Genomic DNA, 24,252 nt, shown 5'->3' with positions numbered 1-24,252 from the left:
AACAAAAAGACACAAAACATAAGAAATTAAGATCAAAACAACTAATGCATGCAAGAACACTTTGAATGTCAAGATCATAATGAACATCAAGAACATATTTTTGAAAATTTTTAAGAAAAAAAACACATGCAAGACACCAAACTTAAAAATTTTTAATGTTTAGACACCATGAATTCGAAAATGCACAAGAAAAACAAGAAAAGACACAAAACAAGAAAATTTAAAGATCAAACAAGGAAAATCATCAAGAACAACTTGAAGATCAAGAAGAACACAATGCATATATTTTCGAAAATTTAAGAAGAATTAAAACATGCAATTGACACAAAACTTAAAATTTGACACAAGACTCAAACAAGAAACACAAAATTTTTTTGGTTTTTATGACTTTATTAAATTTTTTTGTATTTTATATATATATATTTCGAAAATAAAAATAATAAAAACTTAAACATAAAATAAAATTACCCAATCTAAGCAACAAGATGAACCGTCAGTTGTCCAAAATCGAACAATTCCCGGCAACGGCGCCAAAAACTTGGTGTGGGAAATTGTGATTCACACTTTTCACAACTCCGCACAACTAACCAGCAAGTGCACTGGGTCGTCCAAGTAATACCTTACGTGAGTAAGGGTCGATCCCACGGAGATTGTCGGCTTGAAGCAAGCTATGGTCATCTTGTAAATCTCAGTCAGACGGATTCAAATGGTTATGGGTTTTTATAATTAAAAGATAAATAAAACATAAAATAAAATAAAGATACTTATGTAATTCATTGGAGGGAATTTCAGATAAGCATTTGGAGATACTTTGTTGTTTCTGAACCTCTGCTTTCCTATTGCCTTCTTCCAATCATGCGCACTCCCTTCCATGGCAAGCTGTATGATCCTCTCGGATGAAAAATACCAGGTACGATCTCTGCACGGCTAATCAACTGTCGGATTTCTCGTCTCGGATGAAAAATACCAAGTACAGCTACCGCACGGCTAATCATCTGTCGGTTCTCGCTAGCGTCAGAATAGGACCATTGTCCTTTTGCACACTTTCACTGCGCCCAACATTCGCAAGTTTGAAGCTCGTCACAGTCATCCCTTCCCAGATCCTACTCGAAATACCACAGACAAGGTTTAGACTTTCCGAATCTCATGAATGGCTGACAATGGTTCTAGCCTATACCACGAAGGTTCTGATCTTAGATTCGAATGCTCTGTTGTCAGGAGAAACGATGCGAATCGCGGATCAGAGACCCAAGAGAATATACTCCGGCTGTCGTCCAATGACTACGTTGAACATCATGTAGACCGCTTTGTGGTTGTCAGGCACGCGGATCTTGGCTAAGCAAGTAACGAAGATTGGGTGATTGTCACGGGTCACCCCTTCATTCTGACTTAACTAAATTAAGTACGAGAGTATATCTTGGAGAAGAAGTAAGCATGAATTGAAAGAAAAACACTAGTACTTGCATTAATTCATGAAGAATAGCAGAGCTCCACACCTTAATCTATGAGGTGTAGAAACTCCACCGTAGAAAATACGTAAGTGAAAATAGTTTAGGCATGGCCATGTGGCCAGCCTCCAAGTCCAAGTCTCAATGTAAAAATGATCAAAAGATCCGAATACAATAGTAAAAAGTTCTATTTATACTAAACTAGAACTTAGGTTTACAGAAAATGAGTAACTAAGTGCAGATAGTGCAGAAATCCACTCCCGGGGCCCACTTAGTGTGTGCTTGGGCTGAGAATTGAAGCTTTCACGTGCATAGGCCATCCTTGGAGTTAAACGCCAGCTTGGGTGCCATTTTGGGCGTTTAACTCCAGTTCTGGTGCTAGTTCCGGCGTTTTACTCCAGAAAAGGATCTTTGGTGGGCGTTTAGACGCCAGTTTGGGCCATCAAATCTCGGATAAAGTATAGACTATTATATATTGCTGGAAAGCCCAAGATGTCTACTTTCCAACGCAATTGAGAGCACGCCAATTGGGCTTCTGTAGCTCCAAAAAATCCACTTCGAGTGCAGGAGGGTCAGAATCCAACAGCATCTGCAGTCCTTTCTCAGCCTCTAAATCAGATTTTTGCTCAGGTCCCTCAATTTCAGCCAGAAAATACCTGAAATTACAGAAAAACACACAAACTCATAGTAAAGTCCAGAAATATGATTTTTGCATAAAAACTAATAAAATATAATAAAAAGTAACTAAACATACTAAAAACTATGTAAAAATAATGCCAAAAAGGTATAAATTATCCGCTCATCAGTGAGATTTTGAGCTTATTTGATTGGTTGCATCTTATCAACCAATATTTTATTTTGGTGTATGTTGTTCTCTCTAAGATTGTGATCTTTGTCTTGCTTAATTCTATATTTCCATTGTTTGATGTATACATGCACTTATGTGATTGAGGCATTTGTTTCACTAAAGCTCACATACCCATATAGCCTTAACCTTTCATCATCCTTTCAAACCAATATTGAGTTTGTTTCACCCCATTTATTCTTTATTTTAGCACATCACTAATTTTAAGAGAAAAACAATGAATGTCCTTAATTAGAATCATTGGTTAGCTTAGACTAGTGAGAGTATTCATGAATTAAGTGTGGAGAAATTGGGATTGGAACATTTGGTTTGGGAATTGTGTATTATATATTTTTGTGAAAATGTGAAAAAGATAGTTGAGCACATATTCTTGCATTCAATACCTTAATCATATGTATTGATTTCTCGTATATGTATATTAACCACCACATATATAAAAAGATTAAAAAGAAAAAATAAATAAATAAAAAAAGAAAACAATAAAAAGGGGACAAAATGCCCCAAAGTACATGATGGTAGCAATGCATATGTATTTTACTCAAATTTGGGATGCATGAATATGTGGAAAACATAGTTAATGGATAGTTAGGTTTTGCACTGTAATTACATGGATTGTCCTAGGTTAGGTGGGAAGTTTAGGTTAATCATGGATTCAGATTTTAGTCCACTTAACCAAATACATTCCTATCTTGACCCTAACCCCATTACAGCCCTTGAAAAGACCTCTTGATATGTGTATTCGTGCATTATATTTTTGTTGATTAGTAGAAGAAGAGCAAGCCATAGAAAGTAAGATTAGTAGAGAATCGAGAGAATCGACCCTTAAACACTAGAGTGTTTAAAGTGTATACACTTACGGTGAGGATTCGATGCTCGATTCTGTTTCCGGCTTTCACGAGCTTTCTTCTTGCAAGTCTATTTGTACTTCATTTTGAGATTTGAATTAGTGGAATCCAGTTCATATTTATTCTTGAAAAATGGACTTACTTTTAATCAAGAAGGCAGAAATATTTTGTATTTAGTTGCATTCATATAAATAGGTTACATTGAATAAATCCTACCGTTCCTCTTCACCCCTTTATAGCTTTTCTTGAGCTTAGCATGAGGACATGCTAATATTTAAGCGTGGGGAGATTGATAAACCAATATTTTATGGTATATTTTGGATTGAATTGAGTGGATTTTGTCAACTATTCTCACACTTATTCATGTAAATTGCATGTTTTTAAGTTTCCTTCCTAATTTTGTGCTATGATTGAAAACATGCTTCCTAGGCCTTAAAATTACTAATTTTTAATCCTCTTTTATTACCATTCGATGTCGTGATTTGTGTGTTAAGTGATTTCAGGGTTTATAGGGCAGGAATGGCTTAGAGGATGGAAGGAAAGTATGCAAAACTGGAAGGAACACAAGAAATTGAAGATTTGAGAAACTAGAAGTGACGCGTACGCATGGCAGAAGCGTGCGCATGACCAGGAGCATCGTCCGCTGACGCGTATGCATGGATGACGCGTACGCGTGACCAAGCCATAGTCCAAATAACGCGCACGCGTGGCCAGTGCAAAGTTCAAACAACGCGTACGCGTGACTGAAGCATACGCGTGGCAAGTGTCACGTGCCTCAGTAAAGAAAATTCGCTGTGGGCGATTTCTGGGCTGCTTTTGACCCATTTTCAGGCCCAAAAATGAAGACAAGAGGCTACAGAGTGGAGCTGGAAGGCATCATTTGAATCATTCATTCATTTTCACACACTTTAGGTTTTAAATGTAGAATTCTAGAGAGCAATGCTCTCTCCTCTCTCTAGGTTTTAGGGTTTCTTTTTTCAATTTCATCTTATATTTAGATTTAATTCTTGTTTTCATTTACATTTCCTTGCAACCTATTGTTCCTGCACCTTTGTCCTTTATTTCTACTTGTCATTTTCTTCACTTTGTTGCCTTTATGTTATGCACTCTTGCTACTCTTGATCTTTATTAATGCAATTTATATTTCATGTTATTAATGCTTTCTTTAATTTGTGTTATTGTTTTCTTGCAATTGTTAGTCTTGGGTTTTACTATTTCTTGTTAGTTTTTCATGTTTTTATTTTGCGCCTTCCAAGTGTTTGATAAAATACTTGGTTGGATTTTAAAATAGATTTTTGTGTTGTTGACTTGGGTTGATGATTTGGAGACTCTTGAATTGTCAAAGTCTCTTGTTGATTGGTAATTGAAGATTGCCGGTTAGCTTGAACTTCACTAAATCTAGTCTCTCACTATGAGTTGACTAGGACTTGTGAACTCAAGTTGATTGTATGCACTTGACTTTCCTTCATTAGTTAGAGGTTAACTAAGTAAAGGCAATTTACATTTACCATCACAATTGACGACGATAATGAGGATAGGACTTCTAATTCTCTTTCCTTGCTAAGAGCTTTCTTAGTTATTAGTTTATTTTCTTGCCATTTTACTTTCTTGTTTCTTATTACAAAAACCCTAAAATATACCTCATAACCAATAATAAACTACACTTCCCTGCAATTCCTTTGAGATACGACCTGAGGTTTAAATACTTTGGTTAATTTTATTGAGTTTGCTTAAGTGACCAACAAATTAAACGTTGATTGAGGTTTAATTGTCGATTTAGACCTATATTTGCAACGCAATTTTATTGAGAAATTCTTTACCAACATTTTTTCTCCATCACTGTTGGAACTGGCATGGAGACTGAGACGCGTAGAGGAGAAGTCATGTGACCGTCGGGTCGAGTTGTTGGGGTTAGACTTCGGTTTTCTAATAGTTTGGGCTCGTTTGTTTGGCTCGTTTGTTGGGGTTGTTGGTTATTATTTACTCTATAGGTATCAGATAGAAAATTAATTTTACCAAATTTATGCCAAATTTGGTAGGAAATGATTTTTTTTTTTTTTTGGACATTGTAGAAAATTATTTGAATTGAGCGTTTTATAACCCAAATATACTTCAAGAGATTCGTTTGGGCCAAGAGGTATCTCGAACCAAGTTGAAATATTGGACCAAATATTTTCAATATCCAATCTAGTAACTTGTTTCCTGTCGTAAAATTAATCATCATAGTTAAGTTGTAAAATTAATCATCGCATTTAAGTTGTTGTTGTTATTTTCTATTTTTTAAATTACTGTGAATCCATTTGTGAAGCTATATCATATGATAATCGGGTGTGTTTGGGCCCAATGCAAAAAAAAAAAAAATCTGGAATCGTACATGTCCTATCAGTATTGATGAATTCATAAATTAGGTTAGCTAAGATTGTGTTTGGTTCTTAGAATAAGATAATGAAAATAAAATATAAAAAATAAAAATACAAAAATTAGTGTTTTATATTTTGTTTAATAATAAATTAGAATAAATTATAAAAATTTAATTTATTTTAATTTTTTGTTTAAAAAAATTTGGGAAAAAATATCATAATAAAAAAATAATTATAAAAAATTAATAAGAATAATAAAAGAAAAAATAAAAAATAAGTTGTGTTTTTTGTTAGTATTTTTGTATTTTTTCTGTTAAGATAAACACAAAATATACTAATTCAGCATCTTTGAACACAAAATTTCTATTATCTATATCTTATCTGTCAAATATAATTTTGTATTCTATTTGTAAACAAATGCAACCTAACATACTATAAAGAGAAAAAATAAATGAAAAGGGACACTATAAATTAATAGATTTATAGGATATATATTATATATCGTTCAATTAATTAATTAATTATGTCATATATATATGGTATAGCTCTCAACGGATTGTTTGTTCTATATTAGGTGGTGTTAGATAATTAAGACTTGAGAGTAGGGGTAGCAAACGGGCCGGCCTGCCTCAACCCGCCCTGTCTAGGCCTGCACCATAAACGGGGTGGGTCGGCCCACCCCGCTAACTAAAGTGGGTTCAAAATATCAGTGCGCCTCGCTTTATGGCGGATTGGCGGGTCGGCGGGCTAGCCCGCTTATCTCTTTTTTTTTTTTTGAAAAAAAATAATAATTAAAAAATTTAATATAAATAAAAAATAGTCAAATTATAATATAAATTTTTTTACTATCTTTTTTTAATTTTTAACTTCAATAAAATTGTTCAAAATAATATTTGTTAATAAAGTCATCTTTATTTTAAAAAACAAGTCACATAATTTAAGCATATATATGAAATTATAAAATAAAATAAATAAAGTTAATAACTAAAAGAAGAATAAAAATAAAAATAAAAATAAAGTGTTTAAAAATGATATAATTATTAATTTTGTAGTAGTAATTACTCTTTTATTTAATAAAAAATAAAAAATAAAAATCCTTGGCCCGGCGAGCTGCCCTGCCCGTCCCTCCAAAACCCGCAAATTTGGCAGTGCGGGTTTGGCGGATTTTTTAAATTTCGCGATTTTCAAAATCTAGCCCGACCCGCCTTTTTTAGCGGGTTCGGCGGATCGACTCGACGGATTCGACCCGTTTTACCACCCCCTACTTGAGAGTATCCCATACATTTTTTAACCTTAAGTTTAGAAGATTATATTTACCAAAAGTCCAATTTAATTTTATTTACAAATTGCATTAGTTGTTACAGTTAAATATTATTAATGATATTATACATTTGTAAAACTTTCTAGAATTGTTATGATCTTATTTTATAAAAATAAATATCTAGATATTATGATAAAGAACTCTAGAAGTTAAGTAAATAAATCAAATATTAGAAATATTTAAAATTAGTATCTAAAAATATTTAGGTTAATATCTAGAAATATCTAAGATTTAGAATTATCTAAAATCAATTTTTAGAGCCTATAAATAGGTCATCATAGAGTTTATTATAACTAACTAACAAACATATCAAACTCTACTAGTCTTTGTACTTTCTCCTTAACCTATCAATAGTATAACTATCAAATTTCTAAAATCAATTATCCAAACTATTTATTCATCAAAACTACATTTGCTACAATGTTCAAGTCCATAATACACTAAATCAACATCAAACTATTTCATAAAATTAACAGTGGCATTAAAGTTACATTCAGTCATCTATTGGGCGTCAAATCTTTCTTCCTAATCTATCAACCATACATATCCACCACATTATAACCTACTCAAAAAAAAAATTTTCATAACCATAACAATCTCAACCATCAATATTTTCATGCCCATATTGTCAGAAGTTAATTATGAGGACTGACATTCTCAAATGAAAAATTTTCTACAAGCACAAGACTTGTGGGATGTTGTCCACGAAGTGTTCATTATGCCAAAAAATCAAGCAATACTTTTTGCTGCAACAAAAATTGAAGAAAGTGCAACAAAGAAATTATATTGCTATGCTTCCTCCAACAAATTGTAACGAAGACAATCTTTTCAAGGATAAGAGGAATATCATCAGCTAAAGAAGTGTGAAAAAATTTGGAGTAAGAGTTCAGAGGCGACACAAAGGTACGTACAATCCTCCTTCAATCTCTAAAGAAGCAATATGCAAATATGAAAATGAAATATTTTGAGAAAATAAAAAGTTATTATACAAGATTAATGATTTTAGTAAGTGAAATGAAAGTTTATGGAGAATACTTGTCCCATAAAAAGATAGTAGAGAAAATATTCATTAGTTTGCCTTTAAAATTTGATTGTAAAGTGTCTACAATTGAAGAAACTAAAGATTTATCAACACTAATACTAACAGAGTTAATAAACTCACTACACGCTTTTGAACAAAGACTAGCAAGTCGAAATGATAAAAATTTAATAGAAAATACATTTCAGTCTAAACTCAATATAAAATCTTAGAATCTAAATAAAAAAGGAGGAGAAAAAAGACAAGCAAATTCTAAAAGTTCAGACACTTCTAAAAAAGTAGAAAATAAAACTAAAAATAGAAAACAATGTTCTCCTTATGGCATATGTAAGAAAATCAACCACCTAAAGAAGGATTGTTGGCATCGTGAAAAATCACAATGCCATAATTATAAAAGGTTTGGCCATATAAAAAAAAAGACGGTAGGATGAAGATCAATCATCAAGCAAACTTCTCAGAAGAAAAGGAGGGAGAAGAGTACCTATTCTATGCATCATCACAAGAAAAGTGCAAGAAGAAAGATGACATATGGTATCTCGATAGTGATTACAGTAATCACATGACAGGTGATCAAAGCCTATTCAGTGACATCAATAAATCTGTTCGATCTGGCATCAGACTTGAAGACGAAACAATCATGCAGGCGAATGGCAAAAGTACAATCACCGTTCACACTAAGATAGGAACTACGAATATTTATGATGTTCTATTAGTTCCTAAATTAGCACAGAATCTACTTAGTATTGGCCAAATATTGGAGAAAGGCTACATATTACACTTTGAAGAAGACTCATGCACCATAAGTGAAAGAAAAACTAAAAGACTTCTAGCAATCATCAAAAATAGGAGCTTTCCACTCAAATAGAATTATATCATAGAAACTGTATTAAAGACACAAGAAGATAACTCATGGCTGTGTCATCAAAGATTTTTCCATTTTCACTTTTATGGATTAAAGCTGTTACATCAAAAATAACTAATGAGAGATCTACCAAGCCTCACAGAGATTAATGAACCTTGCAAAGGATGCTTACTTGGCAAGTAATATCGTCAACCATTTTTTTCTAGAAGAGCTTGGTGAGCCAATGAGATGCTTGAATTAGTTCACACTGACGTTTGTGGTCCGACGAAGACTCCATGACTCTAACAATAGGTACTTCATTCTCTTCATCGATGATTATACTAGAATAACGTGGGTATATTTCCTACGTGAAAGATCAGAGATTTTTGGCATCTTCAAGAAATTCAAGCAACATGTGGAGAAGCAAAGTGGTCGTAGCATCAAGGTGCTTTGTAGCGATAGAGGAACTGAATACACTTCTAAAGAATTTAATAAATTCTGCAAAGAAGAGGGTGTTGAGCGTCAACTCACAGTGGGATATGCTCCTGAGCAAAATGGAGTATTTGAAAAGAAAAATAGAACTATGATAGAGATGGCACACTTGATCTTCAAGGAGAAAAATCTGCCAAATATCTTATGGGCAGAAGCTGTTTACACAACAGTATACTTACTAAATCGTAGTCCCACTAAGACAGTAGAAAATAAAACTCCAATCAAAGCATGGAGTGGATGAAAACCTTCTGCAAAGCATCTAAGAGTCTTTAGATACTTATGCTATGTCCACATTCCCACACAAAAAAGAAGTAAGTTGGATGAGAAGACAGAAAAAGAAATCTTCCTTAGGTATAATTGATACAGGCCAAACGTCGATTCGAAATTTCTTCTCAATAAAAGAGTCGCTTCGTTGCAAGTATAGTTCCAAACTAACAATTGACCCGCATCAAAGTTTAGTTTTGGTTGTCACAAGTTCAACCCAATAAAAATAATCGAGAGTATTACTCCCGGGTCATTCTCCCTAGGAATTACAATCGAATGCTCAATTATTGGTTATAAGATTCACGGGGGTGGGTTGATAAAAAAGCAAGAATTTAAATGACAATAAAATAAAAAAACAACTAAAGATAACAAATACTAAAGAGGCATTCATGGCAAGGATTGAGCTTCAAGATTTTCTATCCTAGTCATTAATCATAATACAATAATTACCAAGAGTTAAACCTATTACGTTATCTTCAGATCGGAAGAAGATCAATTAGTTCTAGTTAACCCCAATCCATAAGGAATGTCAATGGAAACAAGATTAAGTAACAACTCTAGATCACCAATCCAAGTTGGGTATTAATGACTCAAGATTGTCTAATTTCTCTTTCCAAGCCAAGAATGCTAAAAAATTTACTCTAAAACTAAGCCAAGTATTTTATCAAACACTTATTGGGTATAAAAAGAAAAGTATAGTGAATTGCAATAATAATAAAATCTACTACTACCAAATGCAAGAAAATAACAATAATAACTCAAACAAGCATTAGGAAAACATAAAACATCAAATTGTATTAAAAAAAATAAAATTAACAAGAGTTCATATACATAAAAAAGTAACCAAAATGAGAAATTAACAGGAAGAACTAAGAAAATTAAAGCAATGGAACAAGGAAAAGTAAAAAGAACTAGATCAAAACAAGAATTTAAACCTAAATATAAGAGAAATTAACATAAATCTATCCTAATTTTAGAGAGAAGAGGGAGCTTCTCTCTCTAAAAAACTACCCTAAAACATATTTTTAACCTACCCTAATTGCTTCTCCATTGTTCCTTCTTGAATTTGGCCTCAAATACTTCAGAATTGAGTTGGATTTGGGCCTCAATGAGCTCAGAATTTGCCTCCAGCGTGTTTCTTTAAGTTGGTCACGTGCTGCTTGTCACATGTACGCGGAGGTCACGCGTATGCGGAACTGGGCAGATTTCCAAAACTTCAATTCTTCATGAATTCTCTACTTTTACATGCTTTTTCTTCATTCCTTCAATCCAATATTTGCCTTCTAAACCTGAAATCACTTCATCAAACACATAAAGGTATCGAATGGAATTAAAGTTAATTAAATTTATCAAATTAAGGGTTTAAAAAGCATGTTTTCACTCTTAAGTACAAATTAGGGAAAATTCACAAAACTATGCTATTTCATTGAATAAACGTGAGATAAATTGATAAAATTTACTAAATTCAACACAAGAGAAACCCTGAAATTAGAGTTTATCAATAGTACACAATCAAAAGGATATCGTGTGTATAACTTACAAACAAAAAAACTCATAATCAGTCGAGACGTGGAGTTCGATGAAAATGTTTCATAGAACTGGGAAGATGAAAAATTCTATAAAGGAAGCATTGAAGTATCACAACAACCACCTAGATTAGAAGAACAAGAACGTGAAAAAGCAAGTACACCAATTCCAACAGTAGAAACAACAACTGATTCTCCTCTAAGAAAAATTAGACTTCTACAAGACATATATGAAACATGCAATTTTGTGAAGATCGAGCCTACAAGCTTTGAAGAAGCAGAAAAGGAAGAAGAATGGAGAATTGCTATGGAAGAAGAAATCAAGATGATTGAGAAGAACAACGCATGGGAACTGGTAAATTGCCCTTCAAATAAAGATATCATTAGAGTCAAATGGGTATACAAGACTAAACTCAATCCCGATGAATCTATTCAGAAGCATAAAGTAAGGCTCATAGCTAAAGGATATGCACAAATTCTTAGGATAGATTACACGGAGACATTTGCACTTGTAGCTCACCTAGATACAATAAGGGTGCTCATTGCACTAGCCGTACAAAAACAATGGAAGACTGATAAACCACTATTTTATGGTATATTTTGGATTGAATTGAGTGGATTTTGTCAATTATTCTCCCAATTATTCATGTAAATTGCATGTTTTTAAATTTCCTTCCTAATTTTGTGCTATGATTGAAAACATACTTCCTAGGCCTTAAAATCGCTAATTTTTAATCCTCTCTTATTACCATTCGATGCCGTGATATGTGTGTTAAGTGTTTTCAGAGTTTATAGGGTAGGAATGGCTTAGAGGATGGAAAGGAAGCATGCAAAAGTGGAAGGAACACAAGAATTTAGAGATTTGAGAAGCTGGTCTCGACGCGTATGCATCAATGACGCATACGCGTGACCAAGCCATAGTCCAAATGACGCGTGCACGTGGCTGACGCCTACGCGTGGCCAGTGCAGAGTTCAAATGACGCGTACGTGTGATTGACGTGTACGCGTGACAAGCGGCACATGCCTCAGTAAAATGAAAACGCTGGGGGCAATTTTCGGGCTGCTTTTGACCCAGTTTCAGGCCCGAAAATGAAGACAAAAGACTACAGAGTGTAGCTGGAAGAGAGGATTTGAATCATTCATTCACTTTTACACACTTTAGGTTTTAGATGTAGATTCTAGAGAGAGAGGCTCTCTCCTCTCTCTAGGTTTTAGGGTTTTTTCTTTCAATTTCTTCTTAGATTTAGATTTAATTCTTGTTTTCATTTACATTTCCTTGCAACCTATTGTTCCTGCACCTTTGTCCTTTAATTCTACTTATTATTTCCTTCACTTTGTTGCCTTTATGTTATGCACTCTTGCTACTCTTGATCTTTATTAATGCAATTTATATTTTGATGTTATTAATGCTTTCTTTAATTTATGTTATTGTTTTCTTGCAATTGTTAGTCTTGGGTTTTACTATTTCTTGTTAGTTTTCCATATTTTTATTTTGTGCCTTCCAAATATTTGATAAAATGCTTGGTCGGATTTTAAAATATATTTTTGTGTTCTTGGCTTGGGTTGATGATTTGGAGACTCTTAAATTGTCAAAGTCTCTTGTTGATTGGTAATTGAAGATTGCCGGTTTGCTTGAACTTCACTAAATCTAGTCTTTCACTATGAGTTGACTAGGACTTGTAAACTCAAGTTGATTGTATGCACTTGACTTTCCTTCATTGGTTAGAGGTTAACTAAGTGAAGGCAATTAACATTTACCATTACAATTGACGATGATAATGAGGATAGGACTTCTAATTCTCTTTCCTTGCTAAGAGCTTTCTTAGTTATTAGTTTATTTTCTTGCCATTTTATTTTCTTGTTTTTTATTACAAAAACCGAAAATATACCTCATAGCCAATAATAAACTACACTTTCCTGCACTTCCTTTGAGAGACGACCCGAGGTTTAAATACTTCGGTTAATTTTATTGGGTTTGCTTAAGTGACAAACAAATTAAAAGTTGATTGAGGTTTAATTGTCGGTTTAGATCTATACTTGCAACGCGATTTTATTGAGAAATTCTTTACCGACATTTTTTCTCCGTCAAAGATCTATCAACTGGACGTGAAATTTGCCTTTCTAAGTGGAGAACTGGTGGAAGAAGTATATATTGATCAACCACAAGGGTTCGTTATAGAAGGATGTAAAGACCAGGTGCTAAGGCTAAAGAAAGCACTCTATGGACTCAAGCAAGCAAGCTCCACGATCATGGTACAATTGAATTGACAAATATTTTACTGATCATGAATTTAAGAGGAGCAAAAGTGAGCCTACATTCTACATCAAGATGCAAGGTAATTCAAACACTCTCATAATTTCCTTGTACGTGGATGATCTTATCTACACAGGAAATAATGAGACTATGATCAGAGAATTTAAAGAAAAAATGAAGCAGATATTTGAGATGACTGACTTAGGAATGATGCACTATTTTCTTGACATTGAGGTAAACCAAAATGAAAACAGAATTGTCATGTCGCAAAAGAAATATACTCAAAATTTGCTACAAATATTCAAGATGAATAATTGCAAAGCAGTATCTACTCCTCTAGTTCATAATGAGAAATTACAAAAAGAAGATGGATCTGGAGAGGAAAATACTTCACAATACATAAGTCTCATTGGAAGTCTCCTTTATCTAACTACCACAAGACCCGACATCATGTATGCAACAAGTTTACTATTAAGATTCCTGCAAAAATCAAGTCAAAAGCACTATGGAATTGCAAAAAGAATCTTAAGATATCCAAAAGGCACAAAGGATTATGGCATTCACTATAAATCTACCGAAGATCCAAAACTATTTGGATATAATGATAGTGATTGGGCAAAATTAATTGACGACATGAAAATCACTTTTGGATATTGATGAACGGATTTTTGATGGTCTAGAATTTCACAAATGAATCCTCGTTGCTAGTATAGTTTCTAAACCAACAAAGAATCCTTTCATACAAAAATTCAGTTGTCACAAGTAACAAACCCAATAAAATTAAATCGAAGTATTTAAACCTCGGGTCGTCTCTCAAGGAATTTGCAGGGAAGTGTAGTTATTATTGGTTATGGAAAAGTATCTTTTTGGGGTTTTTGAAATAAGGAATAAGAAAAGTAAATTGCAAGAAAGTAGACTAATAGCTAAGAAAGGCTCTTGGCAAGGTATGAGAATTAGAAGTCCTATCCTAGCTATCCTTATCAATTGTGATGAGAATTGTCCATCGTTCCCACTTAGTTAACCTCTAACTATGAAGGAAAGTCAAGTGGATGAATCAATTTGATTCCTCAAGTCCTAGTCAACTCCTAAGGAAAGGGTAGCTTTAGAGGGATCCAAATTAATTAGCAACTTTTCAATTATCAATCAACAAAAGAGTTTGATAACTCCAGAGTCTCCAATTACTCAACCAAAGCCAAGAATATAAAAATCTAACTTAAAACCCTCCCAAGCATTTTGTCAAACACTTGGAAGGCATAACATAAAAACATAGGAAACTAATAAGAGATAATAAAATCCAAACAACCAATTGAAAGCATCAATGACTAACAAATAATAGAAGAAGCAATAAATATGAAATACCTCAAATTGCATTAAAAGGGAAATCAAATCTAACATGAGAATTCATAAACTAAATTGGGAACATAAAGTAATCAATAAGGGAAATAAATAAACTAGAATGCTAGAATAAATAAGAGTAGAAGAGAAACTAATTATACTAAGATAGAAATCTGAAATTGAAAATAGCTAAACCTAAGAATCCTAAAACCTAGAGAGAGGAGAGAGCCTCTCTCTCTCTAGAAAACTACATCTAAAATCTAAAATTCTGTGTATGAATGTTGTATGAATGAATCATTGATTCTCCCACTATGCAGCCTCTAATATGTGTTTTCTGGGCCAAAAATTGGGTCAAAAATAGCACAGAAATCGCCCCCAGCGTTTTCTGATGCGTCCAGCACGTGGCTTAGTCACGCGTACGCATCGCCCACGCGTACGCGTGCTCCACGCGTGCGCGTCGTGACGAATGGAACTTTTGTATGGTCTAGAATTTTATGAAATTAATCACGTTGCAAGTATAGCTTCTAGACCAACAATAAATCCTTTCGTACAAAAAACTTTGGTTGTCACAAGTAACAAAACCCAATAAAATTTATAACCGAAGTATTTAAACCTCAGGTCGTCTCTTTGAATTCCGGGGTCTCAAACCTTGCTTTTGCACCCGTCTTCTTGTTGACCATCTTTGTTCCAACCGGGTGGTAAGCAATCTGAATTCTCACTGAGGCATCCAAACAGCTTTCTAGACCCATACAATTTAGTATTCTTCCAACCATGATAATTTAGCCGTGAGCTTCCTACCACAATGAACCTAGGATTGTGTTGCCAACCACTAACCATCTCCCTCTTACTCTTATAGCCATAAAGAGCTCTAAGTTTCCCATCCGTCTCAAGCAAAGCATATTCAAGTGGGCTAATTAAGCTTAGAGGTGAGAGATTTATCCACTTAAATGAAGGGATGGATGGTGATGGCTTTGGGAGAGAGGTCTCCAACAACCTTGGCAAGGTGATCTCCAGCTCCATTCCCTTGGGCTCTTCTTTGACGACTTCCACCTCCTTGCAAGCTTCTTCAGTATCAACCTCTTCCTCTTGGTAGCTTTCTTCCAATTCGATCTCTTCTTCATTATTCACCAAGGGCATGGGAGGTTGTGCTTCTTCTTCTTTAATCTCCATGTCAAGTCCAATGGGAGAGGATTCAAATGTAGATAAGAATTCATCAATGATTGAATCCATCTCTTGATCATCCCCTTCAACGTCTTCAACCATGATATGCCTTGGAGGTTGTACACCCTCCTCAACATCAAATTCAAACTCCTTAGAAGGGGGCTCTATGACTGGGCTTTCCCATGAACGTTTCGCATCTCCTAAGTCTTCAACCACTTCTTCTTCTTTGATAATTCCGGCTTCCTCCACTTGTTCCAGTATAAAGTCATGCTCCTTACTGTCCACCGGAGTTTCTAGTGTCTCCTTCATGCTACGTTCTTCATTAGATTCTCCACATGAAGCCATGGAAGTTCCTTGAGTGTCCGAACATCGGGAAGCTAATTGGTTTATCGCTTGTTCCAGTTGATGAAGGGTTGCATGAAATTGATCTACTGTTTCCTTGAGGCGAGCCTGTGATTCTTGTGTCGATGGATATGGACATGGTGCATATGGAAGTGGTGGTTCTTGGGAGTAATTGGATTGGAACTGGGGTGGATAAAGGTTAGGGTCATATGGAGGTGAATGGTTGTAGGTGGCTTGTGAGTAAGGTGGTTCAAAACTATGTTGAGGAGGTGGTTTATTGGCATATGATGGGGTTTGTTGGTAACTACAAGGGGGCCCACCATATCTATCATCTTGGTACGCACCTCGGAATGGCTCTTGACCATAGTAATTTGATGGAGGTGGTTTGTCACGAAAGGGTCCACCATAACTATTGTCTTGGCATGCATTGTAGAATGGTCATTGTCCAGGGTATCTTGGAAGGTGTTGTTGCCGAAAGGGTTGATCAGATCCTCGTGGCTCTTTCCATCTGTAATTGTTTTGACCTTGATGCATGTTTCTGTTATAGCTTCCATTCCTTTCAACAACATTAAAACTAAACTCAAGGCGACGGGGGTGAGAACTCATATTAACTAATAAAAATTAAAAACAAAAATAAAAACAAATAAACAAGCAAAAATAAAATATTTACAGTAACCAGTAATAAGGCACACGTTTGCAATTCCCCGGCAACGGTGCCATTTTGACGAACGGGAATTTTGTATGGTCTAGAATTTTATGAAATTAATCACGTTGCAAGTATAGCTTCTAGACCGACAAGAAATCCTTTCGTACAAAAAACTTTGGTTGTCACAAGTAACAAAACCCAATAAAATTTATAACCAAGGTATTTAAATATCGGGTCATCTCTCAAGGAATTGCAGGGAAGTATGATTTATTATTGGTTATGGGAAAAGGTATATTTTCGGATTTTTAAAATAGAGAACAGGAAAATAAACTGGCAATAAAATAAATTAATAACTAGAAAAAACTCTTGGTAAGGTATGAGAACTGGAAATCCCATTCTAGTTATCCTTATCAGGTGTGATGAGAATTGTTATTGCTCCCACTTAGTTAACCCTTACTAAATAAAGGAAAGTCAAGTAGACTAATCAATTTGATTCCTCAAGTCCTAGTCAACTCCTATGGAAAGAGTAGCTTTAAAGAGATCTAAATCAATCAGCAATTTCCAATTTTCAATCAACAGCTGAGTTTGACAACTCAAGTGTCACCAATTACTCAACCAAAGCAAAAGGGGAAAAATCCAAATTATTTATATCATAAATAAAAGAAAGCAATCATAAATCTGAAATACCTCAAATTGCATTAAATAAAGAAATCAAATCTAACATTGGAAGGTTCATAAACCAAATTGGATAAAAAGAGAATCAACGAGAAAAATAGAATAAACAAGTAAGCTAGAACAAATAAAAGTAGAAGAGAAGTTAAATTAAAGGAACATTGAACCTGGAATTGAGAATAAGTAAACCTAACCTAAGAGAAATCCTAAATCCTAAAACCTAAGAGAGAGGAGAGAGCTCTCTCTCTAGAAACTACATCTAAAACATAAAATTGTGAATAATGAATGTTGTGTTCATGAATTGATTGATTCTCCCACTTTATAGCCTCTAATATATGTTTTCTAGGCCGAAAACTAGGTAAAAAATAGCCCAAAAATCGCCCCCAGCAATTTTTGATACGTCCAGCACGCGGCAAAGTCACGCGTGAGCGTCGTCCACACATGAGCATGGATTGGATTTTTGCCAGGTCATGCGTGCGTGTCACCTATCTTCGGGACAGCTATGTCAAATTATATATCATTGCAAAACCCCAGACGTTAGCTTTCCAATGCAACTGGAACCGCCTCAGTTAAACCTCTGTAGCTCAAGTTATGATCAATTGAATGCGAAGAGGTCAGGGCTGACAGCTTTTCAGTTCCTTCAGCTTCTTGTATTCCTTCTACTTTTGCATGCTTCATTTCCATCCTCTGAGCCATTCCTGCCCTGTAATCTCTGAAAACACTTAACACACATATCAAGGCATCGAATGGTAATAAGAGAGGATTGATATTAGCAAATATAAGACCAAAGAAGCTTGTTTTCAATCATAGCACAAAATCAGGAAGGAAAACATAAAACATCTGAATTGTATGAATAAGTGTGAGAATAATGGATAAAATCCACTAGATTAAGCACAGGATAAACCTTAAAAATGGGGTTTATCACGTCACCTAACAGCATGGCAACTATGGAAAATTATATATCATTTTGAAGCTTCAGATGTTAGCTTTCCAACGCAACTAGAACCGCCTCATTTGGACCTCTGTAGCTCAAGTTATGATCGATTTAGTATGAAGAGGTCAGGCTTGACAGCTCAGCAATTCCTTCAATTTCTTGTATTCTTTCCACTTTTGCATGCTTTCTTTCCATCCTCTAAGCCATTCCTGCCCTATAAACCCTGAAATCACTTAACACACATATCAAGGCATCGAATGGTAATAAGAGAGGATTAATGATTAGAAATTTAAGGCCAAAGAAACATGTTTTCAATCATAGCACAGAATTAGGAAGGAAAATGTAAAACATGCGAATTATATGAATAAATGTGAGTTTAGTGGATAAAATTTACTCAATTAAGTACAAAATATACCACGAAATAGTGGTGCATCAGATATGCATTTATACTAGGATCTGGAGTATTCTCTAAGGCATAAAAAAAACTGTGGCTCAATCATCTCTCGAAGTTGAGTATTGATGAGCGGATATTTTATACGCTTTTTGGCATCATTTTCATATAGTTTTTAGTATGTTATGTTTAGTTTTTATTAAGTTTTTATAGGTTTTAGTGTTAAATTAATATTTTTGGATTCTACTATGATTTTTATGTTTTATGCAATTTTGGATAATTTCTAGCTGAAATTGAGCAGCTGGAGCAAAAGTCTTATTCAGAGACAGAGAAAGCACTGCAGATGCTGTCCGGATCTGACCTCTATGCACTCGGAAGAACATTTCTGGAGCTAGAAATGTCCAAATGAAGCGTTTCCAACGGCTATGGAAAGCTGACCTCCAGAACTTTCCATAAATATATGATAGTCTATACTTTGTTTCGGATTAAGAGGCCCAAAACGGGCATCCAACGCCAGCTACCTACCCCCTTCCAGGCGTCCAGCGCCCAAAGAGCAGAGCCCAGCGTCCAAACGCCCAGAGAGGACCCCCTAGCTAGTGTTCAATGCCCTAGGAGCCTCATAGCACGTGGATATCATCAAAGCTCAGTCCAAACACTCACCAAGTGGGTCCCAGAAGTGAATTTTAGCACTAGATAGACTATTTTACCCTTACTAGTCATCTGTTTAGTATTTAAAGTGTATTTTACATCTCTCTTAAGAGACGTATATCATTCAGTATTTTTTTAAGTTTTACATTGTATTTCTTTTCAGTATGAGTTTCTAAACCTCCTAGGTTGAGGGGAGGAGCCCTGCTGAGGCCCATGAATTAATAAAAGTATTACTGTTTCTTCTTCGATCCGTGTTTGATTTATTTATAAGATGTATACTCACTCTTCAACATGGTGAATAGGATGATCAGGGATAGTCAGCTCTATTCATCATATTAAGACGAACGTGCCTGACAAACACCCGCGTTTACTTGGGTTCGTGTGAATACATAACTGGAAAGCGCGAACCAATAGCTATGTTTATACATCTCTCAGACGGTTAATCCACGATTTCGTTGGGGACTTCTTGAGACACCAGTTCAGCCGATTCTGGGGAGATTAGGGTCTTCGTGGTATAGGCTAGAATCCAAAGAAGTAGCATCCTCTGATCCGGAAGATTCGACCTTGTCTGTAGCGTTTTTAGTAGGATCGCCAAGAGAATGAACTGCTAGAGCTTCACCCTTCGTCATATTGGATGATCACGGCTAATGGCGTTCAATCCGTAGCAGTGGAGATCAATGACCACGGCCCATGGCATTGATTACATACAACCTGCCATAGAAGAAATCACTCACAAGCAAAGAAGACAGTAATACCAAAGTTAATTCAGAAAGGCAAAGCAACTCCAATCCTTAACCCTATTCCTATCACTGATACACTTCAATTCATAAAGTATTAGCACCCTATTATATTAGACCTTTTTCACTCTATCAATCTAACAACCTTTTGATTTGCCTGACTAAGACCTGCAAGATAACCATAGCTTGCTTCAAACCAACAATCCTTGTGGGATCGACCCTGACTCGCTCAGGTATTACTTGAACGACCCAGTACACTTACTGGTACAGCTGTATGAAAGTGTGGGGATTTATGCACCAAGTTTTTGGCGCCATTGCCGGGGATTATTTGAGTTTGGACAAACTGACGAATTGTCTTGCTCCCTAGATCAGGTAATTTTTATTTTGTTGAGTCTTTTATTTTTATTTTCTTCTTCAATTTTCGAAAAAATTAAAAAAATTTCAAAAATATTTTTCTTTTCTTTGTTTGATCTTTGATTTTGTTTAAGTCTTTCCTGTTTTCTGTTTTTCAATTCCAAAAATTTTAAAACTTCTTCAAAAACTTTTTTCAAAAATTTTTATTTTATTTATTAGATCTTTATTTTTGGTTTGAGTCTTTTTCTTTTGTTTTTGGTTAAAATTTTCGTCCCCTATCAGTCCTTCTTTCAAAAAAATTTTCAAAAATAGTTTCTTTGTTTGAGTCTTTGTTTGTGTTCTTGTTGAGTCAATTTTCAAAAATCTTGAGTCCTTTTTCTAAAAATTTTTAAATTTAGTCTCTTTTTGTTTTAATCTTGTTTCAATTCTTTAAGTATGGTGTCTTCTTGTTTATTTTCTTTTAATTTTCAAAAATTGTGTTTTGGTTTTCTAAAAATTTTAAGTTTGGTATCCTTTTTATGTTCTTATGTTCTTTGAGTCTTTGAGTTTTGTTCTTTTTATTCTTGTTAGTCTTCAAAGTGTTCTTGAGTTTTCTCTATGTTTTGATCTTAAAATTTTTAAGTTTGGTGTTCCTTTGTGTTTTCCCTCCAAATTTTTGAAAATTAGGTGCACTAGATCTATAAATTTTAAGTCTTGTGTCTTTTACTTGTTTTTCTCTTTCATCATTAAATTCAAAAATCAAAAAATATTTTTTCTATCTTATTTTTTAAGTAATTTTTGAAATTTTTAAATAAAAATTCAGATTTCAATTCAAAATTTTTATCTTATCTTATCTTAGTTTTCAAATTTCAAAAATCAAATCTTTTCAAAATTAAAAAAATCTTATTTTTTTCAAAATCTTATCTTTTTCAAATTTCAAATTTAAAAAAAATCATATCTTTTTCAAAATCAAATTTCAAAATCTTATCTTTTTTTAAAATCTTTTTCAAATCTTTTTTGTTTCTTATCTTATCTTTTCTAACTTCAAATTTTAAAATCAAATATTTTCAAAACTTTTTAATTTCTTATCTTATCTTTTCTTATCTCTTTTCTAATTTCAAATTTCAATTTTAAATCTTTTTCCTATCTTATCTTCTATCTTATTTTAAATTCAAATCTTTTCTTAACTACTTCTCTTCTCTCTCTTCTTTTTCAAAGCTTCCTAACTAACTCTTCTCTCTCTTCTATTTTCAAAAATTCAACATGTAAATTTTAAATCTTTTTAAATTAATTAATTAATAAAATAAAAACAAAAATATTTTGATTCTTATTTATCTTATTTATTTACACCTCTTCTTCTATTTACTTCTATTTACTCGAATTACTCTCCTTCTCTCATCTTCCATCTTCACTTTTCTATCTTCTTCTTCTTTCTTCACATCTAATTGGAAGCTCTTTGATCCAAGTGGTACAAAAAGCTCTCTTTTTTTCTTTTTTTTTCCTTTCTTATTTATGACCAGGAATAGGGATAAAGAACCCCTCTTTACTCCTGATGCTGAACCTGAGAAAACTCTAAGGAGGCATTTACAACTAGCTAAAGCACAACACTCCGGAAGAGATTTTTCAAAAAGTTTTGAACAAGAACTGGGAGACATGGTCGAACCTCAGGATGATGCTAGAAAGGTTCTTGGTGACTTCACCATACCTACCTCTGACTTTTATGGCAGAAGCATCTCTGTACCTGCCATTGGAGCCAACAATTTTGAGCTTAAGCCTCAGTTAGTCTCTCTTCTGCAGCAGAACTGCAAATTTCATGGACTTCCAATGGAAGATCCACATTAGTTTTTAGCTGAATTCTTACAGATCTGTGATACTGTAAAGACTAATGGAGTAAATCCTGAAGTCTACAAGCTTATCCTCTTTCCCTTTGCTGTAAGAGACAGAGCTAAGATATGGTTAGATTCCCAACCTAGAGAGAGTCTTGACTCTTGAAAAAAGCTGATTAATGCTTTTGTGGTTAAATTATTTCCTCCTCAAATGATGAGCAATATTAGAGTGGAAGTTCAAACCTTTAGACAAAGAGAAGGTGAATCCCTCTATGAAGCTTGGGAAAGATACAAGCAATTGATCAGGAGGTGTCCTCCTGACATACTGTCAGAATGGTCTATCATAGGCGTGTTCTATGATGGTCTATCTGAGATGTCCAAAATTTTATTGGACAGCTCTGCAGGTGGATCACTCCACTTGAAGAAAATACCTGCAGAAGTAAGAGAACTCATTGAGATGGTTGCAAACAACTAATTCATGTACACTTCTGAAAGGAATCCTATAAACCATGGGACCTCTCAGAAGAAAGGAGTTCATGAAATTGATACTCTGAATACCATATTGGCTCAGAACAGGATCTTGACCCAACAGGTCAATATGATCTCCCAGCATCTGATTGGAATTCCAACTGCAGCTGGCAGTACTCAGGAAGCTTCTTCTGAAATAGAGGCTTATGATCCTGATCAACCCACCATGTAAATTACATGGGAGAACCCTATGAAAACACCTACAACCCTTCATGAAGGAATCATCCTAACCTTTCATGGAAGGATCAACAGAAACCTCAGCAAGATTTCAACAGCAATCAAGGTGGTAGGAACCAGAATACGTTCAATAACAGACCACCATTCCCATCTTCTCAAGGGAATATGGAAACCCCTAAGCAGAGCCTCTCTGACTTAGTAACTCTGGTTTTCAACCTCTCCAAGACCACTCAAAGTTTCATTAATGAAATAAGGTCCTCCATTTGAAATCTGGAGGTGCAAGTTGGTCAACTGAGCAAGAGGATCCCTGAGACTCCTCCTGAAACTCTTCCTAGTAATACTGAGGTAAATTCTAGAGAAGAATGTAAGGCCATAACCATGGAGGTAGAGGCCGAATCTGAGAAGATTGGGGAGGCATTGAATGCCAGTGAAGAAGGTTTCACTGGGCGTTCGACGCCCATCCTGGTAGCAGAGCTGGCGTTGAATGCCAGTCAAGGAGCACTGGCTGGGCGTTCAACGCCCAAACATCTAGGTTTTCTAGCACTGAACACCAGTAAGGAACCCTTCACTGGGCATTCAATGCCCATACACCCAGGGAAGCTGGCGTTGAACGCCAGCAAGGACATCCCTGCTGGGCGTTCAATGCCCAAAATGCTAGAGGGACTAGTGTTTAACGCCAGTAAGGGTGGATAGCAAGGGCGTTCAACGCCCAAAGAGATAATAGAGCTGGCGTTGAACGCCAGTAAAAGCACACCCTTTGAGTGCTTAAGCCCCACTCGAGAACCCTCTATCCCAGAACCAAAGGAAACCATAAAGACCATAGAGGTTCCTTTGAATGCACTTCTGCAGTGTATAAGTTCTGATGACTGCTCATCCTCGGATGAGGATGAAGACACTAGGGAAGAGCAAGTTGCTCGGTACCTAGGAGCTCATATGAAACTGAATGCCAAGTTAGTTGGTACAAAGCCTCTGAAGGAAGAACCTTCATTGCTTTCCAAAGAACTCCATGCTTTGGTTCAGCAGAGGCTACCTCAGAAGCTTCCAGATCCTAGACGCTTTCTGATTCCTTGTACCATAGGCACCATGACCTTTGAAAAGGCTCTATGTGACCTAGGGTCAAGTATAAACCTCATGTCACTCTCTGTAATGGAGAAGCTGGGAATCCTTGAGGTACAAGATGCAAACATCTCATTAGAGATGGCAGACAAGACAATGAAGAAGCCATATGGCTTAGTAGAGGATGTCTTGGTGAAAGTTGAAAACCACT

At 35.0% G+C, this 24,252-nt stretch overlaps 1 non-coding gene across 1 annotated transcript; it reads right to left on the bottom strand.

Moving 5' to 3' along the window:
• Nucleotides 1-22,500: 22,500 nt before the first annotated feature.
• Nucleotides 22,501-22,607, bottom strand: LOC148581542 (small nucleolar RNA R71). The gene has a single exon (XR_015896375.1). It is a non-coding gene; the product is annotated as a small nucleolar RNA R71 (small nucleolar RNA).
• Nucleotides 22,608-24,252: the final 1,645 nt, after the last annotated feature.

The sequence above is a fragment of the Arachis ipaensis genome, chromosome B10, assembly GCF_059453495.1.
Source record: "Arachis ipaensis isolate K30076 ecotype BB chromosome B10, ASM5945349v1, whole genome shotgun sequence".
Taxonomy (NCBI): Eukaryota; Viridiplantae; Streptophyta; class Magnoliopsida; order Fabales; family Fabaceae; genus Arachis; species Arachis ipaensis.
This window is presented reverse-complemented; position numbering and strand designations above follow the sequence as displayed.